Source organism: Pseudophryne corroboree, chromosome 8, assembly GCF_028390025.1.
Source record: "Pseudophryne corroboree isolate aPseCor3 chromosome 8, aPseCor3.hap2, whole genome shotgun sequence".
Classification (NCBI taxonomy): domain Eukaryota; kingdom Metazoa; phylum Chordata; class Amphibia; order Anura; family Myobatrachidae; genus Pseudophryne; species Pseudophryne corroboree.
Genome location: NC_086451.1, coordinates 180,570,824 through 180,592,846, shown reverse-complemented (window position 1 = coordinate 180,592,846; position 22,023 = coordinate 180,570,824). Strand labels below are relative to the sequence as shown.

Below are 22,023 nucleotides of genomic sequence, written 5' to 3'. Positions count from 1 at the left end.
TGGATTTTTCTGCCAGCATATTTTTTTTCTCTGCAACCCACTGCTAAATTGTGCTTCCTAGCTATTTTTTATAAAATCACTTAATCAAATCTAACTCTGATTACATCAGAGAAGGCCAGGTACCCTACATCATAAGAGGGGGTTTGAAATTTTGACTTGTCTACTTAAAGATCACAAGGTCAATTACATCCCTGGGTGGGATTGAACCACCAACCTTTTGGTTAGTAGCCAAACACACTAACTGATTGCGCCACAGAGACCCTTTGCAAAATTGCATACTGACAAAGGCTAATAAGCATTCATCTAGAACGATTCCTAGAAAAACTTTAAAAAGTCAATAATCTGGAAAGTTTTTGTAAGATGTTTCTTAGATCAACCAACGAAGAAACACATTGGTACTTTCCCATGATGAGTGAGTGCTTCAGGATCTCTTGCACTTACATGTGCAGCAGAGTACTGCAATGGAAGCATGCTGGGCACATAACCCAGAGGTAGGCAGATTGAAACTATCCTCTGCTATATGCATTTTTTTTTTAATTAAAGTAATCCAAAACTGGGATTGATATTTTAGCTCTTTTATTTTTACTTAAAGTACAATAACTTTTACCATTTTAATTTGTTTTAATAGTATATTGACAGTATTGTTTTCTTTCAAAAATCCACTTAATTTTCTTTACCCTATTATTAAAATGGTAATTGACAAAAACAAACTACATTGTCACCAGAAGAGCAATACAAAATGTACAAGTGATATATTAAAATCATCTTTCCAACTTGAATTTCAATGATGCATTGGGGCAACGATTTTGTGAGAAACTTCTTCACCCTTAAATAAAGATTTTCTTAATTCCTTACCTGTGTGCTAATTAGATATCACCTTGTTTTCATATTAAACAGACTTCCACATGAGAAAGCAGCAAGGATGCAGTGGCGTTAATGTTTCCTGGTGTCAACCTGTATTATTTCAGTAGACATTGAAATCAGGATGCATCTTGCTGCCTTTCCAATGAAGCAAGTTTAATTTAGTAATAGGTGAAAAACCATCCCTACAAAGGTGTTAATCAGAGACTTGGCTTTGTGGACACTTTTCAGAGAACAAATTTGTTAGCATAAACATAAAGCCAGAAAATGAAGAGCTGTTTAATCACTCAATAGGATTTTTCTGCCAGCATATTTTTTTTCTCTGCAACCCACTGCTAAATTGTGCTTCCTAGCTATTTTTTATAAAATCACTTAATCAAATCTAACTCTGATTACATCAGAGAAGGCCAGGTACCCTACACCATAAGAGGGGGTTTGAAATTTTGACTTGTCTACTTAAAGATCACCAAAATCTGATAACAAGGTCAATTACGTCCCTGGGTGGGATTGAACCACCAACCTTTTGGTTAATAGCCAAACACACTAACCGATTGCGCCACAGAGACACTTTGCGAAAAGTACATACTGACAAAGGCTAATAAGCATTCATCTAGAACGTTTCCTAGAAAAACTTTAAAAAGTCAATAATCTGGAGAGTTTTTGTAAGAATTTTCTTAAATCAACCAACGAAGAAACACATTGGTACTTTCAAATGATGAGTGAGTGCTTCAGGATCTCCTGCACTTACATGTGCAGCAGAGTACTGCAATGGAAGCATGCTGGGCCCATTACCCAGAGGTAGGCAGATTGAAACTATCCTCTGCTATATGCATTTTTTTTGTTAATTAAAGTAATCCAAAACTGGGATTGATATTTTAGCTCTTTTATTTTTACTTAAAGTACAATAACTTTTACCATTTTAATTTGTTTTAATAGTATATTGACAGTATTGTTTTCTTTCAAAAATCCACTTAATTTTCTTTACCCTATTATTAAAATGGTAATTGACAAAAACAAACTACATTGTCACCAGAAGAGCAATACAAAATGTACAAGTGATATATAAAAATTATCTTTCCAGCTTGAATTTCAATGATGCATTGGGGCAACGATTTTGTGAGAAACATCTTCACCCTTAAATAAAGATTTTCTTAATTCCTTACCTGTGTGCTAATTAGATATCACCTTGTTTTCACATTAAACAGACTTCCACATGAGAAAGCAGCAAGGATGCATTGGCGTTAATGTTTCCTGGTGTCAACCCGTATTATTTCAGTAGACATTGAAATGAGGATGCATCTTGCTGCCTTTCCAATGAAGCAAGTTTAATTTAGTAATAGGTAAAAAACCATCCTTACAAAGGTGTTCATCAGAGACTTGGCTTTGTGGACACTTTTCAGAGAACAAATTTGTTAGCATAAAAATAAAGCAAGAAAATGAAGAGCTGTTTAATCACTCAATTGGATTTTTCTGCCAGCATATTTTTTTTCTCTGCAACCCACTGCTAAATTGGGCTTCCTAGCTATTTTTTATAAAATCACTTAATCAAATCTAACTCTGATTACATCAGAGAAGGCCAGGTACCCTACATCATAAGAGGGGGTTTGAAATTTTGACTTGTCTACTTAAAGATCACCAAAACCTGATCACAAGGTCAACTACATCCCTGGGTGGGATTGAACCACCAACCTTTTGGTTAGTAGCCAAACACACTAACTGATTGCGCCACAGAGACACTTTGCAAAAAGTACATACTGACAAAGGCTAATAAGCATTCATCTAGAACGTTTCCTAGAAAAACTTTAAAAAGTCAATAATCTGGAGAGTTTTTGTAAGATGTTTCTTAAATCAACCAACGAAGAAACACATTGGTACTTTCCCATGATGAGTGAGTGCTTCAGGATCTCTTGCACTTACATGTGCAGCAGAGTACTGCAATGGAAGCATGCTGGGCCCATAACCCAGAGGTAGGCAGATTGAAACTATCCTCTGCTATATGCATTTTTTTTTTTGTTAATTAAAGTAATCCAAAACTGGGATTGATATTTTGGCTCTTTTATTTTTACTTAAAGTACAATAACTTTTACCATTTTAATTTGTTTTAATAGTATATTGACAGTATTGTTTTCTTTCAAAAATCCACTTAATTTTCTTTACCCTATTATTAAAATGGTAATTGACAAAAACAAACTACATTGTCACCAGAAGAGCAATACAAAATGTACAAGTGATATATTAAAATCATCTTTCCAGCTTGAATTTCAATGATGCATTGGGGCAACGATTTTGTGAGAAACATCTTCACCCTTAAATATTTTCTTAATTCCTTACCTGTGTGCTAATTAGATATCACCTTGTTTTCACATTAAACAGACTTCCACATGAGAAAGCAGCAAGGATGCATTGGCGTTAATGTTTCCTGGTGTCAACCCGTATTATTTCAGTAGACATTGAAATGAGGATGCATCTTGCTGCCTTTCCAATGAAGCAAGTTTAATTTAGTAATAGGTAAAAAACCATCCTTACAAAGGTGTTCATCAGAGACTTGGCTTTGTGGACACTTTTCAGAGAACAAATTTGTTAGCATAAAAATAAAGCCAGAAAATGAAGAGCTGTTTAATCACTCAATTGGATTTTTCTGCCAGCATATTTTTTTTTCTCTGCAACCCACTGCTAAATTGTGCTTCCTAGCTATTTTTTATAAAATCACTTAATCAAATCTAACTCTGATTACATCAGAGAAGGCCAGGTACCCTACATCATAAGAGGGGGTTTGAAATTTTGACTTGTCTACTTAAAGATCACCAAAACCTGATCACAAGGTCAATTACATCCCTGGGTGGGATTGAACCACCAACCTTTTGGTTAGTAGCCAAACACACTAACTGATTGCGCCACAGAGACCCTTTGCAAAATTGCATACTGACAAAGGCTAATAAGCATTCATCTAGAACGATTCCTAGAAAAACTTTAAAAAGTCAATAATCTGGAAAGTTTTTGAAAGATGTTTCTTAGATCAACCAACGAAGAAACACATTGGTACTTTCCCATGATGAGTGAGTGCTTCAGGATCTCTTGCACTAACATGTGCAGCAGAGTACTGCAATGGAAGCATGCTGGGCCCATAACCCAGAGGTAGGCAGATTGAAACTATCCTCTGCTATATGCATTTTTTTTTTAATTAAAGTAATCCAAAACTGGGATTGATATTTTAGCTCTTTTATTTTTACTTAAAGTACAATAACTTTTACCATTTTAATTTGTTTTAATAGCATATTGACAGTATTGTTTTCTTTCAAAAATCCACTTAATTTTCTTTACCCTATTATTAAAATGGTAATTGACAAAAACAAACTACATTGTCACCAGAAGAGCAATACAAAATGTACAAGTGATATATTAAAATCATCTTTCCAGCTTGAATTTCAATGATGCATTGAGGCAACGATTTTGTGAGAAACATCTTCACCCTTAAATAAAGATTTTCTTAATTCCTTACCTGTGTGCTAATTAGATATCACCTTGTTTTCACATTAAACAGACTTCCACATGAGAAAGCAGCAAGGATGCAGTGGCGTTAATGTTTCCTGGTGTCAACCTGTAATATTTCAGTAGACATTGAAATCAGGATGCATCTTGCTGCCTTTCCAATGAAGCAAGTTTAATTTAGTAATAGGTGAAAAACCATCCCTACAAAGGTGTTAATCAGAGACTTGGCTTTGTGGACACTTTTCAGAGAACAAATTTGTTAGCATAAACATAAAGCCAGAAAATGAAGAGCTGTTTAATCACTCAATAGGATTTTTCTGCCAGCATTTTTCTTTTTCTCTGCAACCCACTGCTAAATTGTACTTCCTATCTGTTTTTTTTTATAAAATCACTTAATCAAATCTAATTACATCAGAGAAGGCCAGGTACCCTACACCATAAGAGGGGGTTTGAAATTTTGACTTGACTACTTAAAGATCACAAGGTCAATTACGTCCCTAGGTGGGATTGAACCACCAACCTTCTGGTGAGTAGCCAAACACACTAACTGATTGCGCCACAGAGACACTTTGCTAAAGTGCATACTGACAAAGGCTAATAAGCATTCATCTAGAACGTTTCCTAGAAAAACTTTAAAAAGTCAATAATCTGGAGAGTTTTTGTAAGATGTTTCTTAAATCAACCAACGAAGAAACACATTGGTACTTTCCCATGATGAGTGAGTGCTTCAGGATCTCTTGCACTTACATGTGCAGCAGAGTACTGCAATGGAAGCATGCTGGGCCCATAACCCAGAGGTAGGCAGATTGAAACTATCCTCTGCTATATGCATTTTTTTAATTAAAGTAATCCAAAACTGGGATTGGTATTTTAGCTCTTTTAATTTTACTTAAAGTACAATAACTTTTACCATTTTAATTTGTTTTAATAGTATATTGACAGTATTGTTTTCTTTCAAAAATCCACTTAATTTTCTTTACCCTATTATTAAAGTGGTAATTGACAAAAACAAACTACATTGTCACCAGAAGAGCAATACAAAATGTACAAGTGATATATTAAAATCATCTTTCCAACTTGAATTTCAATGATGCATTGGGGCAACGATTTTGTGAGAAACATCTTCACCCTTAAATATTTTCTTAATTCCTTACCTGTGTGCTAATTAGATATCACCTTGTTTTCACATTAAACAGACTTCCACATGAGAAAGCAGCAAGGATGCAGTGGCGTTAATGTTTCCTGGTGTCAACCTGTATTATTTCAGTAGACATTGAAATGAGGATGCATCTTGCTGCCTTTCCAATGAAGCAAGTTTAATTTAGTAATAGGTGAAAAACCATCCCTACAAAGGTGTTAATCAGAGACTTGGCTTTGTGGACCCTTTTCAGAGAACAAATTTGTTAGCATAAAAATAAAGCCAGAAAATGAAGAGCTGTTTAATCACTCAATTGGATTTTTCTGCCAGCATTTTTCTTTTTCTCTGCATCCCACTGCTAAATTGTACTTCCTATCTGTTTTTTTTTATAAAATCACTTAATCAAATCTAACTCTGATTACATCAGAGAAGGCCAGGTACCCTACACCATAAGAGGGGGTTTGAAATTTTGACTTGTCTACTTAAAGATCACCAAAATCTGATAACAAGGTCAATTACGTCCCTGGGTGGGATTGAACCACCAACCTTTCTGACCGTTCATTCTCTGTCTCCTCTCATGACTCCACCTCCCCCTCACTTCCACTAACTGTAGGGGTACCCCAAGGTTCTGTCCTTGGTCCTCTTCTCTTCTCTCTCTATACGTCCTCACTAGGTAAGCTCATTAGTTCTTTTGGTTTCCAATATCATCTCTATGCTGATGACACTCAAATCTATCTTTCCTCTCCAGACCTCTCCCCTACTCTCCTCACTCGTATCTCCAACTGTCTCTCTGCTATCTCTTCCTGGATGTCCCAGCGCTTTCTTAAACTTAACATGTCTAAGACCGAGCTGATCATCTTCCCTCCCTCCCGCATAATCTCATCTCCTACTATCTCCTCTACCCCCCAAGTGCGCTGTCTTGGAGTAATCCTTGACTCCTCCCTCTCCTTCAAAACACACATTCAGCACCTCTCACAAACCTGCCGTTTTCATCTAAAAAATATTTCCAGGATCAGACCCTTCTGACCCAGGATGCTACTAAGACTCTTATCCACTCACTGGTCATCTCCAGACTGGACTGCTGTAATCTCTTCCTGACTGGCATTCCTGACAAATACCTCTCTCCACTCCAATCTATCCTCAATGCTGCTGCCCGGCTCATTTTCCTCACCAAACGCACTACGTCCACCTCTCCTCTCTTACTAGTCCTTCACTTGCTCCCCTTCCCTTTCAGAATCTGCCCGTCCTCTTCGCTCTGCTAATGCACACCGACTCCTGCCTACGGATTACTTCCTCCTACTCCTACCTCCAAGATTTTTCACGTGCTGCACCACTTCTCTGGAATTCCCTACCTCTCCTTCTCAGACTCTCCACCTCTCTACAAAACTTCAAACGGGCTCTCAAGACCCACTTCTTCACCAAACCCAGCCAAATCTCATCCTAAACCTCTGTTCCACGCTCTCTATGTACCCCATCTGTCTCACCCCTGTCTGTCTACCCCTCCCTTTTAGAATGTAAGCTCTCATGAGCAGGGCCCTCTTCCCTCATGTGCTTACTCTTTTCTTACTTTAATAATCTTCAGCTGCACCAAATCCAGCAGTCTTCTGCCACCTGATACTTATTCCAGTGTCATCTGCTGATGTAGCTATGTTTATTTACCCTGTACTTGTCCTATATTGTCGTCAACTGTAAGTTGCTGTTTTCCTGTTTGATTATTTGTTTATGTACTCTGTAATTGGGCACTGCGGAACCCTTGTGGCGCCATATAAATAAAGGATAATAATAATAATAATAATAATAATAATAATAATAAATAATATAATATATAGCAGTACGGTACAGTAGGCCACTGCTCTACCTACCTCTGTGTCGTCAAGTATACTATCCATCCATACCTGTGGTGCATTTTAGAAAAAAACATGTCTCGGCAGAGCAATCTATAAATCCATAATTTTTCAGACAGCAACAGTGGGTATTGTAATAGTCACCCAATCCATCACTTTTATAGGGTTACATGCACCCACATGCTACAGCCTGTCTCAATAATTTTACTGTCATGCTGTGTGTGTTTGTGTTTTTATTTGGGTATTTGTTGTTGTTGTAGAACTACATGTACCAGCAAGCCCGTTATTTCCCCGCCTGCTGGTACTTGAGGTTCTCCAAGTACCAGCAAGCGGGGGAGGCTTGCTGGGCCTTGTAGTTCCACAACAAAAAAACAATATTCTTTTTTTACACACATGGCTATCAGCCCGGCACCCACTACCCAGGGGTGCTGGGGACAGCCTCGGGCTTCACCCCTGGCCCTTGGGTGCCTTGAGGGGAGGAACCTCTTGATTTAAGGGGTCCCCACTCCTCCAGGGAACCCCGGCCAGGGGTGACTAGTTGGAGGGGTAATGCCAGGGCCGCAGGGACCTACATAAAAGTGTCCCCCGGCTGTGGCATTATCTCTCTGGCTAGTGGAGCCCGGTGCTGGTTTTAAAAATATGGGGGACCCCTACATCTTTTGTCCCACGTATTTTTGGAACCTGGACCGTTCTAAGAGCCCGGTGCTGGTTGTCTAAATACGGGAAACCCCTGTCCAATTTTTCCCCCAGTATTTAAATAACCAGGACCGGCTCAAAGAGCCCGAGGCTGGTTATACTAAGGAGGGGGGACCTCACGCATTTTTTTTAACCCATTCAGACCCTTCTCCTTTAAGTTAATGGAAGCCCTGGACAACAAAATTGCATTCATGTCCTCCTCCCTCACCCTTCCCAGTCCCAAACACTCATTTTTTTTTTCTTTAAAAATTTATAATATATAACAAGAACAATGAGCAGGCAGGCAGCGGGCATTGGCGGCATCGGACTGAGATAGAAATTAGTGGTGGAGGGCTGGGTCAGTTGATTGTGGGAGAGTTTGTAAGCCATTGGCGGTGGCAGCGGGTATCGGCTCAGAGGCAGTAGCGGGCATTGGCTAAGGGTCATCGGCAGGATTCGGCGGAAATTATGGCTGTAGTGCCTCACTAGCCACTGACCTCACCGCACGCCACTGTGGGACAGATGTAACATGCAGAGAGAGGTAGATTTGGGAGGGGGAATGTCCTAGCATAACTGTTAATTGCAATGTAATACTGTAATTCAGCTGTGCAGCATTTGTGGCTAAATGTCAAAGAAGCCAGTATTTACCCTGCATGCAAAACAATAAATGTATTTGCACATACCTCCCAACTAACCCAATTTTTGCAGGACAGTCACTTTTTTTGGGAATGTCCAGCTAACCCAAACAACCCCCCCCCCCCTTGTGGGGGCCGCAGTGTCCCATAGTCATGGGGAAGGGGGGGGTGGAAGGCTCCCTGTAGCTTGTTGCTCTGCAAATATGCACACTGTGGGTAATTCAGACCTGATCGCTAGGGTGTGTTTTTTGCATCCCTGTAATCAGGTAGTTGCCGCCTACAGCGGAAGGGAAAATTTGCTGTGCAGGTGTGTGATCACATGTGCACTAGAGCTGCACAGCTCAGCACTTACTCAGCCATTGAGGTGACATCACAAATCCTCCCACAAAACGCCGGGTCCCTCCAGTGTTTTTCCGGACACTCCCTAGAAACATTCAGTTGCCACCCACACAAACACCCTCTTCTTGTCAATCTTCTTGTGATCTCCGGATCGTCGCACTTACGCATTGTGGCGCATACGCATGTGCAGTGCAGACCTGATTGCCCGCTGGGTGAAAATAAATTGAAGCGATCTGGTCTGAATAAGCCTCAATGTCTATTCACGGGAGACAGAGGGGCTGGGGCATGGCCAGCAGCTCACAGAGCACCTATAATGACAAAAATGGGAGACATGGCTCATGATCGCGATATACCTGCGAAGGTATGCCCTCTACTGTTTGACAGGCAGAGGCATTCGCATTTTCTGCGGGGCACCCGGAGAAAATGTAGGCACACGCACAGGATGGACCCTGCGTATATGCCCCCATCCTCTTCATAGTTTTTGCGGTTGGAACGCGTATTACGATCCAAACTGAATTAGGCCCTATGTCTTATATACACGAGCAGTGTGAAAACATCAATCGATGGGGGTAATTCAAAGTTGATCGCAGCTGAAAGTTTGTTAGCAGTTGGGCAAAACCATGTGTACTACAGGGGAGGCAGATATAACATGTGCAGAAAGAGTTAGATTTGGGTGAGTTATTTTGTTTCTGTGCAGGGTAAATACTGACTGCTTTATTTCTACACTGCAAATTAGATTGCAGATTGAACACACCACACCCAAATCTAACTCTCTCTGCACATGTTAAATCTGCCTTCCCTGCAGTGCACATAGGTGGTCATTCCGAGTTGTTCGCTCGGTAATTTTCTTCGCATCGCAGCGATTTTCCGCTTAATGCGCATGCGCAATGTTCGCACTGCGACTGCGCCAAGTAAATTTGCTATGCAGTTAGGAATATTACTCACGGTTTTTTCATCGTTCTGGTGATCGTAATGTGATTGACAGGAAGTGGGTGTTTCTGGGCGGAAACAAGCCGTTTTAGGGGCGTGTGGGAAAAAATGCTACCGTTTCTGGGAAAAACGCGGTAATGGCTGGAGAAACGGAGGAGTGTCTGGGCGAACGCTGGGTGTGTTTGTGACGTCAAACCAGGAATGACAAGCACTGAACTGATCGCACTGGCAGAGTAAGTCTCGAGCTACTCAGAAACTGCACAGAGATGTCTTATCGCAATATTGCAAATCTTTCGTTCGCAATTTTAAGATGCTAAGATTCACTCCCAGTAGGCGGCGGCTTAGCGTGTGCAATGCTGCTAAAAGCAGCTTGCGAGCGAACAACTCGGAATGAGGGCCATGGGGGGTAATTCTGAGTTGATCGCAGCAGGATTTTTGTTAGCAGTTGGGCAAAACCATGTGCACTGCATTTACGAACAGATGATTTTTTATATAAATTTTAAAATGTTAGTAAATGTGTGTTTTTTTTTTCTACCTGGAAGCCCAACATCGATTAAGATCGATCTTAAATAGACCCCTGGGTTTTAAGGATAACCATGGTTGAGTCCAATGGTTAATTCACATTGACCGAAGTTCTAATTAAGTCACCTGTGCTCAAGCATGATATCCTTAAAATCTGGATTGCAATGACAGCATTTGGGAACTATGCCTAAGGGTTTAATTTTTACATTTATCCACTGACAATAAATCTACCTACAATATCCCTGTAACTGTTATGATTACAGTATTTCACTAAATAATTTAATTTGCTGAACCATCTGTAAAAAGAAATATTAAGATGCTGTAATTCCCAGATGCAGCAAATTTGTTAGCTAGTGGGCAAAACCATGTGCACTGCAGGGATGGGGGGGGGGGGGGGCAGATATAACATTTGCAGAGAGATTTAGGTGGGTTATATTGTTGTGTGCAGGGTAAATACTGGCTGTTTTGTTTTTACACTGCAATTTAGATTTCAGTTTGAACACACCGCACCAAAATCTAACTCTCTCTGCACATATTATACACCCCCCCCCCCCCTGCAGTGTACATGGTTTTAGCTAATAAATTTGCTGCTGTGATCAGATCTGAGTTAAGCCCTATGTATTTGGCACTGGCAAAGGGTTAGAGGCCTTGCTGTAGAGCTCACACCTTTCTTATCATGCATTGTAATATTTCCTATGTCCTGATGTTGTGCTCTCTGCTCCATCCAAGTAAACAGCAATGTAGCGTGGCTATCAAAGAGCGTGAAGATTGCAGATTTCCTGGGATTAATGCTAAAGAATGCTATTCCAGAGGCTGCTGCTTTAATTCAAGTGTCACTGGGGTTAAATGGTGTTTTTACCTTAAAAACACAGGTAGAGTATATAGTACAGTGGTAGAGTGGGAGCATGTAGTGCTATTGATTACAGATTTGATGGAGCTTAAACATGGATAAGGTCCATAGCTCTAAAGAGTTTATCTTGTGTATCCTTTATTCTTAGTCATGGTCAGATAAGATTAGAAAATACCATTTAAGTGGAAATTTCCTGTTAGCTGTTTTTCAGTTTGCTCAACTGTCTGATTAACTGGTCCTAAAAAAGGACCAAAGGAGCTAAATTGCCCTGTGATCTAGCTAAATTGCCCCAGTTAAAAAAAAAAACTAAGCTGCTGTAATTCCTGGATGTTTCCTTACTGCATCAACAGGAAGTGACAAGAAACAATGTAATGTGGAACCGTACAGCAGAAGGGATTGCGGCTACCCCACAATAAGTGCAGCGGAATGTAAGAAGAGGAATTGTTGCTTTGACTGCAGCATTCCCGGGGTTAACTGGTGTTTCTTCAAGTCACAAGGTATGGAGCTGCTGTATAGTTACTCGCAAGTCAGTAGTTGTATAATGCTCACACCTGTTAAGCTGGATACACACAGAATGCCCTACACAGGGGGTGAAATGAGCGCCCCCCCACCCCCCGTACGCTCAGCACACATCACGCTGTGCTGAGCGGGGGGAGAGATGTGTGCTGAGCAGTTCGCTCAGCACACATCTCTCCCCAAAATCGGGCCATGAATATGGACCAACTGGATCCACACTTAGATTATCTGTCCATTTTTTTTTTCTAGTTGAAACAAAATTATGCTAATATGTGGCAGCAAATGACAATTGACCATTTGCTCACAAACACTCGAAAACATCCAAAAATGGTCATTTAGATAAATTGGTTAAATCCATTTCATTTAGCTAATTTATCCAAACTACCTTTATTGTATCTTTGTGGGTGAATGATGTGTGGGTCAGTGTTGAGGGTGGTGGAGGAGATGGGTAATAGGCACAGCAGGGTGTGGACAGTCAAATAGTGTGCTTAGAGGTTCAGAGTCATTGTATGAGACTCTGGCAACAGTGACTTGATGAGTCTGGTGTCCATAGGGTGGGACGCACTAACCTTTTTATGCTATTGAAATAGTTCTCCTCCTGACCGACGCAGTTCCTTGCTCCGAGGTTGGTGTATTGTCCTGTTGCAGCGCCTCTCCACTGTGGTCACAGTGAGCTGTGTGGTGTTGCTGGCGCATGCCAATCTCCCCCCAACCTCCCTCTGGCATTTCAGACCTACGTACGCATGATGGGATCTTGTATGATATGCGCGTGTGCTGTAGAGATGAAAGTGGCGGTGAGGAGGCAGATCGTGAGATGGGGAAACTTTGTGGACTGTTAGCGAAGGGGAGCACTGGGCAATCTGAGTTGCAAAGAGGGCAGCAGAAGAGGTTATTGCATGTGCACTGGTGACAGGTCCATCCTTGGTGGCTAGCCTCAGTGGTAAAGGGGTACATGAGCTAGTGTCCCTTGGTCAGCCATGTACCATGGCCACCTCCCTACCTCCTATATATTCTCCCTAATCTGTCACTTTGTTACGGTCTGCAGCTGGCACTGGTGTATCGTCCTGCAGATGCCGTCTCCGCCCATTGCTGTGACTTCCCCCAGAGTTAGCCACACAGAGTGACAGATCTGGGAAAATATATAGGAGATCATTACTTTCACTTGCAGCCTACCTTATTTTTTGCAGCCTAGCATGCTCCTGACCCCTTCTCTCACTAATACTTATACAACATTCATGAACTCATCTTAAGGTTTCTTTATTATTCAGTCACACTGTCTTGGATCCAAACCATTTCCTGTGGCATTGCAGTCAAACAATTGAGCTATTTACCCTTGCATAGAAAGGTATAATCTAAGCTAGAGAATTCTATTTGGAGCTCACCTTGTACTTTGTGAAGAAATAATCAGCATTGTGGCTGAGCAGATATATGGAGTTTGTGGCTGCACACTGCATTGATCTGCTGAGTTGCAATGCTAATAATTTTTTTTTTGCAAAGTACCAATAGCTTCATATAATGTTCACAATTTTTATGCAGGATCAAGTAGCTCAATGGGTAGGGTGTTTGATTAGAATTCAACAGGTTATAGGTTTGAATCCTGGGTATGGTAGTTTGAGGTGTTATTTAATAAAGTGTGTTTATATATTAGTCACACATGGCTTACTTGTACAAATGGCATGTCACCAGTTAGTGCTGACTGCTGATATGCCATTTGCACAAGCAAGCCATGTGTGACTGTATATGCATTTAAGGAGGGCCCCCCGGCAATACCACAAACCATTGAGTGTCAAGTATACTAGATATATCTTCATATCTCATGTGCTTTCTCTGAGACCAATCTTGTTATGCCCCTTCCCCACGAGGCATGCGCCTTTTGTCCATATTGCAAAAATAGTGGGGGGGGGGGGCATATAATTCTCTGTCACAGGGCACTAAAAAGTCTAGTTATGGCTCTGGTATGCATTATGTAATCTGGCAGACCATCTCTCCAACACTGGCTGGTTGGAATAGAAATCCGGTTATCTATGTGAGCAAATGACCATCAACGATTTACTCTCAAACACTAGAAAATGGACAAAAATGGTCCCCTAAACAAATTGGTTAAATTTGGGGTTTAACCAATTTGTGTAATGACCATTTTTGACCACTTTTCTAGTGTTTGGGAGCAAATGGTTAATTGACATTTGCTCCTATACATTACCAGATTTTTATTCCATCCATCCAGACTGGATAGATAGCCTGACAGATAATTGTGTAGTGTACGCCCAGGATAACTGTCAGTTATGCTTTCTTTTATGATGGCACACAAATGGGTGGGCAGATCCAGGGCAAGCACTGCCCACTCATGCATAGTTGTCAACTGATGTGAAGTTCCAGGGGGCAATCTCAGTTATAAAGAAGAGTATCTGGAAATTGTCCCTAGTTTAATAAAAAAAAAAAAAAAAAATGATCAACTCCATTTATTTAGTATGATATCCCAGGTGATAGGATGCCGGCAGTCAGAATAACATGCTTTATTAAATAACACATCTCAAACTACAATACCCAGGATTCAAACCTATAACCTGTTGAATTCTAATCAAACACCCTACCCATTGAGCTATTTGATCCTGCATAAAAATTGTGAACATTATATGAAGCTATTGGTACTTTGAAAAAAAAAAGTATTAGCATTGCAACGCAGCAGATCCATGCAGTTTGCAGCCACACACTACATGTATCTGCTCAGCCACAATGCTGATTATTTCTTCACAAAGTACAAGGTGAGCTCCAAATAGAATTCTCTATCTTAGAATTATACCTTTCTATGCCAAACCTAGAAGTCGGGCCCCCCACCCTGGGATCCCCCAGAGGGAGGCCCGCCCCGTCATGTGGCAGGCTTGTCCGTTTTGGAAGCAGGCTGACGGGCAGCCCAGGCTTGCTTCAGTCTGGGCTTGGCAGGTCTGGAAGCATGAGCTTGCTTTGGGTATGCCTGACCATGGGTACGCTTTACCTGGAGGATGAAAGGGCCAAGGGAAAGTACTTTTAGCCTTCTGCGTGGTAGGAGTCATACTAGGTAGGCAAGTTGTTTTAGCAGTAGCCAGATCAGCTACAATCTTATTGAGGTCTTCTTCAAAGAGAGTGTCTCCCTTGAAAGGAAGCACCTCCAGGGTTTTCTTGGAATCCATATCCACCGACCAGGATCTCAACCAGCTGTATCAAGTATTACCTTAGAACTGGCTCTCCACTCCCCATTATCTGGTTATCATGACTTCCTCCGCCAGTTTCCAGACTCGCTTGCTGAAGCTCGGCCACTTCTTCCTAGCAGCAGGCTCCTGGATCACTGGGCAGCAGAGGTGCTTGGGAGCCGGATGGGGGAGGAGCAATCAGGCAGGCAGCCTTTGGCTCCCCCACACACACACACGCGCACACACACACACGCACACACACACACACACACACACACACACACACCCCCCCCCCCAAAAAAAGAACATATCCCAGTTTAACATAACGCTATGTAGTGCAAGGTATGGAGCTGGTCACTTGTATCAGACCTCTGACATTTGCCTTTTCACCCATATTGCATACTTTTTCTTGCAGGTTGTGTCTTAATTCAAGAAGTGTTCTAAGTACTTCAGCTTAGTATCTTTACTGACCCCTCTTTACCCCACACTACATAACTGACCCCTCTATACCCTACACTACATCACTGACCTTTCTATAACCATCACTGCATTACTGACCCCTCTTTACAGTACACTGACCTCTATATACCTGCTAGTACATCCCTGATGCCTATATTCCCTACGCTACATCCCTGACACCTCTATTCCCTACGCCACATCCCTGACGCCTCTATTCCCTACGCCACATCCCTGACGCCTCTATTCCCTACGCCACATCCCTGACGCCTCTATTCCCTACGCCACATCCCTGACGCCTCTATTCCCTACGCCACATCCCTGACGCCTCTATTCCCTACGCCACATCCCTGACGCCTCTATTCCCTACGCCACATCCCTGACGCCTCTATTCCCTACGCTACATCCCTGACGCCTCTATACAGTACAATGCATTACTGATGATCCCTCTAGACCATACATCCTCATTACATCAGAGAGATAGTGAAACACTGGAAAATATAAGGGTATAAGTGGACTACAGAAACTGATGCTCTAAACAAAGGAGAGAGAGAGAGAGAGAGTAAAGCACAAGGGAAAGTGGGCAATTGGAACACCATAGAGAGAGGAGAGATAGAAATGCCTGAAAAAGTAAAGGGGGTTGGGTATGGCATCCGGCGCTCGGGATTCCAGCGGTCACATGATCCCCAATCCTAATACTAACCCTCTGGGGGGGTGGCGGATAGGGCTAACCCTCAGGGGGTGGCAGCTAGGGCTACCCCCCCCCCCCCTCCTAGTGCCTTCCCTTACACCACCTCCCCTGGTCTGACTCCTAACCCTCCCTCCAATACTCACCTTTGGGATGTTGGCTGTCTGTGTGCCGGCACCAGTCTCCCAAGTGGTGTCAGGATTCCAACATCGGTCAAATGACCGCCGGTATACCGTCTGCCGGGATGGTAAATGTATCCTGAGGACAGGTAGTGAGTGTGGAGGGATAGGTGGTTCAGTAAAATGTAACGGCTCAAACTGCGATCATTCACTGATAAATTGATTTATAGCTCTCCCTTTTTAACCATTGCAATTATAAAAGCAATGCTTTTTAAACTTTTAAATAAAGCTTGTTAGCATCCCCAGCACACTGTATATGCTGGGAGATGTAGTTCTCAATATGAAAACATTTAATTACTGTATGAACTCTAATCCCCCAACTGAAACCTGGATGGTGCCCCTGGCAAGTGACATCCTGGCCAAGGGGTAGATACGCCCCTGAGGGTCAGGGCCAGCAACAGAAATCTTGGGCCCCAGTACACTGATATCTCTGGGGCCCCCTTAACCCCCCTTTAACTTGGCAGAGGGATCTTTAAAAAAAAAATGGAGCCTTTGACTCGGACCGTCAGTGAGGCCGGCAGGTGGTTTTCATACTGGGCTATCCAGCTCTTCGGTGGCGGTGGCAGGGACATTCAGAAAAGGGCCAGCACAGCAACATGCATAATAATGGCAATACAGTATGGACCACAGGGACTGGACAAAGTGATGGGGTAAAAGGAGGGGAGAGGGTTTTGTTGGCCTGTTGACACTGCAGCATACTTACAACTGCAAGGGATATAGGACTCTTGAGTTCACGGGCCAATTTCATGGCAGTCTCGGATAGGAGGGCATTGTGGATTCACCAAGGGAATGCTGATGCTGACTCCAAGAAGAAAGGGAGTCTCTTCCCTATGAAGGTGAAGCCTTGTTTGGCGACGGCCTAGATAATTTGATCTCGGCAGCTCCCGCAGGTAAGTCAACCTTCTTGCCCTATGTTCCCTCTCAACGGATGAAGACGCATCATTATCTACCGCAGTCATTTTGGCCCAATAGATATGCAAGAAGTTAAGATTCCCCTTTCTTTGCAGGTAGAGGAAGGAGAAGGAAGAGGTCTGTAGCCTCTTCAAGATCGCAGGAGCAGAGATTGTCCTCTGCTTCAGCCAAATCCACTGCATGACGCTGGGGCTTTCTTGCAGGATCCCACACCAGTGGGGGCACGTCTAAAACTCTTCAGTCAGTTCTGGATTCATTCGGACCTGGACTTGTGGGTTTTACAAATAGTGTCCCAAGGGTACAAACTGGGGTTTCAAGACGTTCCCCCTCACCGATTGTTCAAATTGGCCTTAGTCAGCAGGGAGAAGGTTTTTATTCAAGCCTCTTCGTGGTCCCGAAGCCGGACGGCTCAGTCAGACGAATCTTAAATCTGAAATCCCTCAATTTCTTCCTAAAGAAATTCAATTTCAAGATGGAATCTCTCAGGGTAGTGATCTCCAGTCTGGAGGAAGGAGATTTCATGGTTTTGGTAGACATTAAGGATGCCTACTTACATGTTCCCATTTAGCCACTGCATCAAGCTACCTAAGGTTTGCAATTCAGGATTGTCATTACCAATTTCAGACATTGCCGTTTGGTCTGTCCACGGCTCCGAGGATTTTCACCAGGGTGATGGCGGAAATGATGGTTCTCCTTCGCAAGCAAGGAGTCACAATTATCCCGTACTTGGATGATCTCCTGATAAAGGCGAGATCCAGGGACCAGTTGGTGCAAAACATTGCACTCTCCCTGACAGTTCTTCAACAACATGGTTGGCTCCTACACTTGCCAAAATCGCAGTTGGTCCCAATGACGCGGTAGTTGTTTTTGGGAGTCATACTGGACACAGAAGAGGTTTTCTTCCAGTGGAAAGGCTATGGAGATCCAGAGTCTGGTCAAACAAATTCTGAAACCAGCAAGAGTGTTAATCCATCAATGCATTCGGTTGCTGGGGAAGATGGTTGTGGCCTACGAGGCCATTCAGTTTGGCAGGTTCCATGCCAGAGTGTTCCAGTGGGACCTGTTGGACAAGTGGTCCGGATCCCACCTACACATGCACCGGAGGATAATCCTGTCTTCCAAGACCAGAATCTCACTCCATTGGTGGCTGCACAGTTCTCACCTCCTAGAGGGGCGATGGTTCGGGATCCAGGACTGGATCCTAGGGACCACAGATGCAACCCTCCGAGGCTGGGGAGCAGTCACACAGGGGGAAAATGTCCAAGGAAGATGGTCAAGTCAGTAAAGTTGTCTCCACATAAATGTTCTGGAGTTAAGGGCCATTTAATAACTGCAGACACAGTACACACTGGGACGGGTGCCCAGCATCCTCTACAGACTAAGAGAAAAGGATTTACCGGTAGATAAAAATAAAGCCAGAAAATGAAGAGCTGTTTAATCACTCAATTGGATTTTTCTGCCAGCATTTTTCTTTTTCTCTGCAACCCACTGCTAAATTGTACTTCCTATCTGTTGTTTTATAAAATCACTTAATCAAATCTAACTACATCAGAGAAGGCCAGGTACCCTACACCATAACAGGGGGTTTGAAATTTTGACTTGTCTACTTAAAGATCACTAAAATCTGATAACAAGGTCAATTACGTCCCTGGGTGGGATTGAACCACCAACCTTTTGGTTAATAGCCGTACACACTAACTGATTGCGCCACAGAGACACTTTGCAAAAGCACCTACTGACAAAGGCTAATAAGCATTCATCTAAAACGTTTCCTAGAAAAACTTTAAAAAGTCAATAATCTGGAGAGTTTTTGTAAGATGTTTCTTCCATCCACCAACGAAGAAACACATTGGTACTTTCCCATGATGAGTGAGTGCTTCAGGATCTCTTGCACTTACATGTGCAGCAGAGTACTGCAATGGAAGCATGCTGGGCCCATTACCCAGAGGTAGGCAGATTGAAACTATCCTCTGCTATATGCATTTTTTTTGTTAATTAAAGTAATCCAAAACTGGGATTGATATGTTAGCTCTTTTATTTTTACTTAAAGTACAATAACTTTTACCATTTTAATTTGTTTTAATAGTATATTGACAGTATTGTTTTCTTTCAAAAATCCACTTAATTTTCTTTACCCTATTATTAAAATGGTAATTGACAAAAACAAACTACATTGTCACCAGAAGAGCAATACAAAATGTACAAGTGATATATTAAAATCATCTTTCCAGCTTGAATTTGAAAATTCAGGGCTATGCCGTGTAGATGATGGTCCACACATAACATGACACATAACAGCAGTGTTCAATTAGCGTTCAATCGAAGTGAAAAAGAAGGAAAACAGAAGCACACCAATCTAACAAAACAAAGAAAACTGAAGAACTAATAACAAATGTGAGTCACTTACTCCTCAGATCACTCAGCTCCTGATTGTTGCATCTGATTACATAGCACAGAACTACCTTACTTGGACATTTCATAAACCATCCATTTCACCTACAAATGCCTGTATCTGTATTATTGTAATTTTGTTTTTTAAGCACAGCTGCACCAATGCAATTTTACCTGCAAACACTTAAAACATCTAACATAATTACCATTGCTTCTTAAACCTCTCACAATCCTTTCATTTCTTACACTCCAAATACATTTCTGCACCCACTTTATCTACACTTTTGACTCATTTCATACTAAATCTACACCCCTTGAGCCTACACTGCTTTTCTCACCTGCATTTCTACAATTCTTCTGCTCGGATTCCCTTACAGTCTCCTCTCCTACTTCCACTTTCCCTCAACCTATTTACCTACTTAACACTATGTCAATGCTTTCTTATACTCCCCACATCACTCAGTGTCTACCTAATAATGTATCTTTATCCTTCCCCCCTAGTCTCCTCCACCTCCTCCTCTGTCTCCCCTCCATCCCTCTGTTTCCTTCCCCCACCTTTCCTGTTACCCCACTTTCATTCACCTCTGCCCCATGGTCCTGCTACCCCACAACTCAGCCCTGCTCCCTCTCTCCCTTCCCTGTCACCTCCCCACACCCCCATCCACATCACACTGACCTCCCTCCCTGCCCACCTCCTGCAGTTTCCCCTCCTAGCTCAGGCACTTGTACCATCACTACTCTCTCATCCCTGCCCTCAAAGTTAATCCCACCTCATCGCTACAGCAACCCTGAAAATCTAATTCACATCTCTCCCACAAACTCATACCTCCTATCCTGTGCCCTCTGGAATGCCAGATCTGTTTGTAACAAACTGGTCCCCACTCATGACTTTTTCATTTCCAACTCCCTACACCTACTAGCCATTACTGAAACTTGGATTATGCCCTCTGACACTACTTCTGCTGCTGCTCTCTCTGCTGGGGGCCTTACATTCACACACACCCCCCGACCTGGGGGTCGCCATGGGGGTGGTGTTGGGGTCCTTTTACCTACTAGTTACTCCTACCAACTCATACCACCAGAACCATCCCTTATATTCTCTACATATAAGGTCCACTCCATATGCCTCTTCCAACCAGTCCATCTTAGAGTAGCTGTCATTTACCGCCCCCCTGGCACTGCTTCCAAATTCATCGACAACTTTGCTTCCTGGCTTCCTCACTTCCTCTCTTCTGACATTCCCACCATTATCCTAGGTGATTTCAACATCCCTATTGACATCCCCACACAATCCCCTGCCTCTAAACTCCTTAACCTCACCTCTTCACTTGGTCTCTCCCAGTGGACCTCCTCACCCTCCCATGTGAATGGGAGCTCACTGGATCTGGTCTTCACTCACCGCTGTGATATTTCTGATTTTCCAACTCCCCATTTCCCCTCTCTGACCACCACCTGCTCTCCTTCAACCTATCTCTCTCGACTTCTCCATCTCTACCTCCTAAGGCTACCATCACTAAGCGTAACATTGAAGCTATTGACACCACATTCCTTTCCTCCCTGTTTGACTCACTTCTCTCTCCTATTCTCTCTCTCTCTCATGCCCTGAACAAGCCACTTCCACATACAATGCTTCCCTTACTTCTGCTCTTGACTCTGTTGCTCCACCAACCACTATTCACCCTCGCAAATTAACACCTCAACCCTGGCACACCAAATGCACCAGATATCTGCAAAAATGCTCACGTACTGCTGAGCGACACTGGAGGAAATCACGCTCTAAGGCAGACTTCCTCCATTTCAAACTTTTGCTCTCATCCTTCAGTGCTGCCCTTTCTCTTGCTAAACAGTCATACTTCAAGAACCTCATCTCCTCCCAGTCTTCCAACCCCCGGCGCCTCTTTGCCACTCTCAACTCACTCCTCTGCCCACCTCCACCTCGTCTCCCTTCCTCACTCTCTGCTCTTGACTTTGCCACTTACTTCACATCCAAAATTGACTCCATACGTCAGGACATCACATCACACCAGACTATCAGTAACCAGCCTTCTCCCATCCCTTACCAACCCTCCCCATCCCTCGCACCAACTCAGTCATCTTTCTCCCATGCATCTGGAGAGGAAGTCATGGCCCTCATTCGTTCCTGTCCCCTCACCACCTCCCCACTTGACCCTATCCCCTCCCGCCTCCTCTGCCACATCTCTTCTTCTGCTTGTTCCCATCTTTCCCACCTTCTCAATCTCTCCCTCTCATCAGGCACTGTCCCCTCTGCCTTCAAGCACGCTCTCATCTCTCCTATTCTTAAAAAACCTACCCTTCATCCAAACACTCTCTCCAACTACCGACCCATCTCTCTTCTCCCTTTTGCCTCCAAACTCCTTGAGCGTATTGTCTACAACCGCCTTACTTCTTTTCTTTCCTCACACTCACTGCT

The 22,023-nt window shown here is 42.8% G+C and overlaps 4 non-coding genes across 4 annotated transcripts; all 4 read right to left on the bottom strand.

Annotated features, from left to right (window-relative positions):
• Positions 1 to 186: 186 nt before the first annotated feature.
• Positions 187 to 260, bottom strand: TRNAS-ACU (transfer RNA serine (anticodon ACU)). Its single transcript has one exon. It is a non-coding gene; the product is annotated as a tRNA-Ser (tRNA).
• A 1,093-nt stretch (positions 261 to 1,353) lies between these two features.
• Positions 1,354 to 1,427, bottom strand: TRNAN-AUU (transfer RNA asparagine (anticodon AUU)). The gene has a single exon. It is a non-coding gene; the product is annotated as a tRNA-Asn (tRNA).
• Positions 1,428 to 2,522: 1,095 nt separating this feature from the next.
• On the bottom strand, positions 2,523 to 2,596 carry TRNAS-ACU (transfer RNA serine (anticodon ACU)). The gene has a single exon. It is a non-coding gene; the product is annotated as a tRNA-Ser (tRNA).
• Positions 2,597 to 3,691: 1,095 nt separating this feature from the next.
• TRNAS-ACU (transfer RNA serine (anticodon ACU)) lies at positions 3,692 to 3,765 on the bottom strand. The gene has a single exon. It is a non-coding gene; the product is annotated as a tRNA-Ser (tRNA).
• Positions 3,766 to 22,023: the final 18,258 nt, after the last annotated feature.